General features: G+C 38.4%; 1 pseudogene; it reads right to left on the bottom strand.

Annotated features, from left to right (window-relative positions):
- LOC103210362 overlaps window positions 1-956 on the bottom strand; it is a 2,282-nt pseudogene extending 1,326 nt beyond the window's left edge.
- Between the last annotated feature and the right edge of the window lie 4,124 nt (window positions 957-5,080).

The following is a 5,080-nucleotide window of genomic DNA, read 5'->3' as shown; positions in this document are numbered from 1 at the left end:
CGATTAGACAACAGTGAGGTTTTTTTTTTTTTTTTTAAATAAAATTAGAACATTTATTCTTGTTTTCAACTGTGGTAAGCAATCCCTGATGTGATGCATCAGTAACCTGTTTAGAGTCCTAGCAATTAATTTGTTCAATTTCTATTGGCCAGAGACAGTTATTTCTTTTGAAGAAAAACATATTCATCACAGATTGATTCAGTTACACTCTTATTGTTAATAACTAGCTGGGTCCTGTTACCTACTCCAATTATTCCAAGTTTGAGTATTATAACCGTTCCCATCAGTACCCATATCCATGAGTTCAAGTTGAGTGATTACAGCTAATGTTCTGTAACCATCTAGATCCACTTCTCTAGAACTATTAAGAGCCTCTGATACTGCCATATCTGTATTAATAGCACTGGCAGTGAGGATAGTGGAATTTGGATTGCTGATAAACTGAAGAATGAGCTCTCTAATTTGAAGTTCAATATCCTTAGGTTGATCATCTACAGGCACCTTGGTCATTCATGGCAAATCCACAAGTGTCATATTAACAATAATGAGTGAAGACATTTTAAGATGAATTGGTTCAGGGCTTACTCCTTTATTATTTCCTCAAATCCTTTCTGTTTCATTTTCAATTTCTTGTTGAATTTCATAAAAATTCATATGAGGGTTATTTTTGGTGTGAAGAAATCTACCCCATTCTTCTGCTTCAACACCATTTTCTTCTTCTGTTGTTTTTTGTTTATCTTCTGGTGAAACATGGACCACTTGCAGAATAAGAGGTCTCCAGGTGGCAATACCAGTACCTCTGAGAAGCAGGTCCCTCCTTACTGGCCTTTCTAGCACTGAGCTGTATCCACTGCTCTGTGTTCCCACCCCAGCAATCTGAAGCAGCTTGATGATGTCAGCACCCACCATGTTAAATACCTCCACAAGTTGTTGATGGCAGGAATTAGTGCCTCCATGACTCCCAAGAAGATGGGACCCCTGCCCGTCTGGCCATAGCAGTGAATCACCACTTTGATTTCTATGTTTCATTTTTACTTTTCTGTTGCTGCACAGAATCAAAAGAAAGTAAACTTCAGTTTTACAATTTGTATACCTAAAAGTGTGTATTACTCTTTATTTCATTGACTTGCTTAAGTGATTCTCTTTTGAATGAATCAGATGGAATTATGCTTGTTGTATGATACCATATTGGTACAAAAAACAGTATAGTGTGACACAATTATACATACTATAAAAAAAATCCTGTTTTATGTACTTAGAAATGGTTGTTAAAATTCTCCAAACTGGTTTCACATTTGCAGATTCACTGTATTTGAGCCTTGCTTATCATCACATATTTTTAATGTGCGTATTTAATTCTAAATTCTGTTCCACTGAAAGCAATTGGAAAAACATTTTGATGTTAGCCTTTGTCTAGTACTACATTTTTATATTAAAATTTAATTGTTGCAATAAATAAAAAAATTTAACCAAGGAATAGAAATGAGGTGTTCATTTTCTCAAATTTTGCCTATTAGTTTTGATGGAATTAATGTGTTATTAAAATGTAAATCTATTGCTATAATTGATAAGCATATTTTTTTAAATAAAAATTTTAAATAAACCAGTAAGTTTCTGCTTTTTTTAAAAAAATATGTAGCCTCACAATATTTTCTAACTTAAGAGTTACATTAACAGTTATAAACAATGGAATATATCTTGTATGTAATGTCTGAAAATAGAAGCCATTGATGGTGACCATCTACAGGTATTAATTTTTAAATAGAATGAGTATGTTGAATTTAAAATATGAACAATAATTTTCAGTTTATGTTTTGCTGTGGTCAAACTTTGTCTTTGTTCATTACACATCAGTTATTTGTGAGAGTGTTTATATGAATATCATATCATGTTTGTATGGGAAATTTGTAGCTAAACATCTCATTTTTCATAGTCTGCAAAAGAAGAACAGTTCTATTGAACTGTCTTTCTTATAACCATTAAATTGTTACATTTGCATATTAAAAATACTGAGCAGGGAACATCTTAGATTTTGTAAGGGGTGTAGGAGGGAAGGCACAGCTTGCATCAGATGTCCATATTTTATCTCCTGGATTTGTTTCACTTTCCTCTCAAGGCTCCTCTGCTTCTCACTGCCACCCATTGTAAAGGAACCAAACCCCAAAACTAAACCCACTGCCATGGAGTCTATTCCTACTTATAGTGACCTCTATTGGGTTTCCAAGGCTATAAACCTTTATAGAAATAGATTACCTTATCTTCCTCCTGCAGAGCAGCTGGTGAGTTTGAACTGCCAAAACCTTCTGGTTAGCAGCCAAGCGCCTTACCCACAACAACACTAGAGCTCCTGATTTAATCAGAACAGAGAAATTCCCAAATTCGGACAAAATAGAGGTTGGTAAGGAAAGCGTGCAAGAGGGAAAGGGAAGCTCACCTCCTCAGGATCACCTCTTCCTTAGTACAATCCCCGGCCCCACCAGTCTTTAAACTCTGGCTCAAGAAAGTATGCAAGCTATATCAGTTTAGGACTGCATCTGACCATAAGTAATCAAATGAACAATCAAGCAAACAAACAAACCCACAGGAATAAATAAGTAAAAGATTTATTTTTCTCATGTAAAAAATATTCCAGAGTTAGGAAGTCCAGCACCCATTGGAATCCATGCCCTTGTGTCTTTATCCTGCATCATTCTTAGCTAAGATACCATCCGCATGGCCACAAAATAGCTCCTGCACCTCCAGGCCTCATGTCTGCATTGCAGGAAGAAAGAAGGGGGCAGGAAAAAGGCAAAAGCCTATATGCCAACTGACTCCATTGCCTTTTACAAATCTCTCTAGAATTTCCACAGAATGACTTCTATTTACATTTCATTAGTCAGAACTGGTTATCAGGCCACCCCTCTGTGGAGTGAGGGAGACTGAGAGGTATAGTTTTAGCTGGACACACTCCGTCCCAAACAAAATCAGAGTTGTGTTAGACAGGAAAAAAGAGGGGAATGGATATTAGGTAAGGACTGGCAGTATCTGCCTGTCATGGTTATGTTTGTGTGTCAACTTGGCTGGGCCTGGTTGAGCAGCTGGGCAGCTGGTGGTAGTTATTCCCCACAATGAGACTGGCAATGAAATCCATGTTGGGATCTACCACAAGCAGCTGAGTAGCTGCTTTGGGTATGTGGTCTGCTTCCCATATATAAGAAGCAGCTTTAGGAATGGTCTCTAGCTTATGGCACCTTAAACCCTGCACATAGTTGTGTCGTTGTTCAGCAGCCTGTTGTTGTTCAGCAGCCTGCCATGCCCTGCTGACCTTGAGACTTACAATGGACTTGAATTAATGGCCTGCCGTGTGATTTGGTAATATCAGAACTGTGCCTTTTTACTTGTCAACCTTGGCCTTGGCAGCCTCAGCAGCCAGCAGCTGTCAGAGTGAAGAAAAGCCTTTAGCTTCAGTGGGTCAGGAACAGGAGGCAGAGCTGAAGCCCAAGGTTGAGGGGCTTTCACCCAGCCCCTAGAGCCTGGCACTTTGAACTTGGACTTAAAACCTCCAAACTGTAAGAGAATAAACTCCTACTGTTAAGGCCATCCCATTTGTGGTATTTTCTGTTAGAGTGGCACTAGGTAACCAAATCACTGCCACACACCTTTTCTGCTTCTTTGTAGTACATCTGAAAGTGACTGCCATTTTCACAATATTATTAAATACTAAAACAAAAACAAAAACAAAAAACTGCAAAGGTAGGAAGAGTGGGAAAAAAACAGAAAGAAAGTCTCATCAATGTGTTCACTTTTCTATAGCAGGACTTTTTGATCAGAAGAAAAATACTCACAACCTCAGTAGTGTCTCCCTGGCACTACCTCTCTGGAAACTATGCCCTCCAGTTTCCTTCCAAATCACAATTACTACCTCCCTTGGACCTCACAAGTTCTTCCTAAACTAAGGAAGGCCAAAGACAGCATTGCCTAGGGCTCAATGTCCTTTTGTGCATTTTTCAGACTGCCTAATTCATAGCCCATTGTCAGGACTTGGGTAACAAGGGTCTCTGCAATAATCATGAGAAACTAGAGATTAGAGGTCCTTTTTCCATTTTTCTGGGCACTGCACAAGCTTCCCGGATTTTGGTGTTGTACTGAGAGGTACATAGAGGTGAGCAAATGGAGCATTCTATGTTATAGTTTATATAGTTTATTATAGTTTGTATAGTCTTGGGCAAGTAATTTAACTACTCTGTGCCTCTTTTAGGGACCTATGGTGACATAGTGCTTAAAGCAATTGACTGCTCACCAGAAGCCTGGCAGTTCAAACCCACCTGCCACTCCTTGGAAGGAAGGTTGGGCAATCTACTTCCATAGTGATACCGCCTCAGAAACCTAAGGAGGGGTTGCTATGAGTGGGATCCAACTCCATGGCAGTGGGCTTGGACGTGGTGCTTCTATTACACATTTGTAAATGGGATAATAATATTACCTACCTGATAGGGTTGTTATCAGGATTAAATGAGTTAATGCATAAAGTACCAGGCACATAGTAAGAATAATTTTTATTACTCACTATGGGCTTGGAACACCCTCTCTCACCCCATCTGTGGCAAACTCCCTTTTGCCTTCTAAAGTCACTCAAAAATCATTTCCTTTGTGTTTCTTGAGTTCACTTAGCAAAATTAAGGATTCACTTATGTTTACTCCACTCTTTGTACATAGCCCTGATCTGATGCTGATCACTGTTTATTGTAATGCTATTACATCTATTGCTCCCACTAATCTTAGAATTCCTTGAAGGCAAGGGTCTTTATCTTATTTCTTTATCCTCAGCATCTTGCATAAGGCTTGGCCCACAGTAAATACTTAATGGCTCTTTGGAAATGAATGAATAATAACAGTAACAATAAAAGCCACTCCAGACTTCCTAATAACAGGGTATAAATCCCTTCATATACACATTTCTTTTGCAGAATTTAATGTAAATTCCCTTTCATGGTGTCCTGAAATTTATCTCTAGGGCTCCTGTTTTGTTTATGACAAACTATGGTGCTACATTTACTGGACTAGCTTTCAGCTGAGAATGCTGATGATCAGGGTGGATACT

Source organism: Orycteropus afer, unplaced genomic scaffold (genome assembly GCF_000298275.1).
Source record: "Orycteropus afer afer isolate SDZICR_OR568_19922 unplaced genomic scaffold, OryAfe1.0 scaffold00599, whole genome shotgun sequence".
Lineage (NCBI taxonomy): Eukaryota > Metazoa > Chordata > Mammalia > Tubulidentata > Orycteropodidae > Orycteropus > Orycteropus afer.
This window is presented reverse-complemented; position numbering and strand designations above follow the sequence as displayed.